Source organism: Manacus candei, unplaced genomic scaffold (genome assembly GCF_025592945.1).
Source record: "Manacus candei isolate 608988 ecotype Guabito, Panama unplaced genomic scaffold, ASM2559294v1 h1tg000011l, whole genome shotgun sequence".
Lineage (NCBI taxonomy): Eukaryota > Metazoa > Chordata > Aves > Passeriformes > Pipridae > Manacus > Manacus candei.
Genome location: NW_026138059.1, coordinates 15,992,501 through 15,993,917, shown reverse-complemented (window position 1 = coordinate 15,993,917; position 1,417 = coordinate 15,992,501).

Here is a 1,417-nt window from a genome sequence, read left to right as displayed (position 1 = left end):
CCAGACCAGGATTGCTTTTGAGTGGGGACGGCTTAGATTCATTTTGAAGGTGCTTTAAGAGAACACACTTCATCACCAGTCTTCTCTCTTCTTGAAGCGAGGGGCACCAGCCTGAATTACTCTGATAAAGAGAGATGCAGAAGTACAGTCTGATGACATAGGTGATCTCCTGAGCTGCATTGCAAACAGCACCATTTTTTGCTACACTGTTAAATGGGAAAGAAAAACTATTCATGCGGTAAATTGAATCAGGGTAAATTATTAATAAACTATCTTAGTTCTACGTTTCCCTTTGTTTTATTTGTTTGTTGTTTTGGTTTTTTTTAAAGGAGGACTTATGTCTTCCCTTTATCCCCATAAATAATTTGTAGTAAAAGCTGATTGACAATTAAACATTTCAATTCTGCTATCAGTCTTCTCTGCTTCTTCAGTGTTTCAAAAGTTTGCTGAAATCAACCATTTTCCTGTCCTTACTCCTTTTCAGCAGGGAAGTTGGTTCTCAGATGTTTTATCCCTCATTTCTGGAAATACTATAGAATAACACATCGGTCACTGACATTCTCCACATATTTTTGTAAACACATGCAGTCCCTCAATTACCTGCATGCTGAGTGGAAATTGCCTAAATGTTGCCTACATATATTTTAGGATTTTGAAAACATCACAGACTAAGTTTTTATGTAATGGCTGTACAATGCATTCAAAACCCTGTGGATGCCATTACAGAGTTTTTGCCTTGATTTTTATCTTCCTCCTTCCTTCCTTCCCTGCTAATCCCTCACAACCAAAACAAAACCATAAACAAACAAACAAACAAAATCCAAACACCACAACAAAAGAATCTTGAGATAAACAGTAGTAGGCCATTTACAAATGTATTATTGCAACAACTGTCTGTTTTATTAGAATAAATACAAAGTTAGTATTCTTAGGGGTACATACTAAGAATTTCACATAGGGATTGAGCACAAAATGCTGTGTTTTGCACACAGACTGTTTGCTCTTGAGGTCCCACAAACAGAATTTTAAGGGCTTAAGGTGAGTTAGACATCTTTTGTTTACTCTCTAAAATCAAAACACGTTACTGAATTGTCTGTTGGGTGGAAATCCTGGATAAATATAACCTCTACTAAATGTATACTTAAAACTAAATTCTAATTAAAATCAATTTTATTTACCCCAGCTGTAGACACTTCAATTGCATAATAGCTTTAGTTCTGTCAGGGGGCCGTGGGAGCTGCAGAGAGCTGCTCCTGAAGGTGCAGCGTAGCATTCCTCGGCAGAGATCGCCCCTTCCCCTCAGGACCGCCAGGCCCCTCCTGCGCTCCCTCTCACTGGGCACGGCACCCGCGGGCAGACATTTTCGGCGCGCCGTGTAAGCAGCGGTGCCCGATGGCTGATGCTCCGATCACATCCT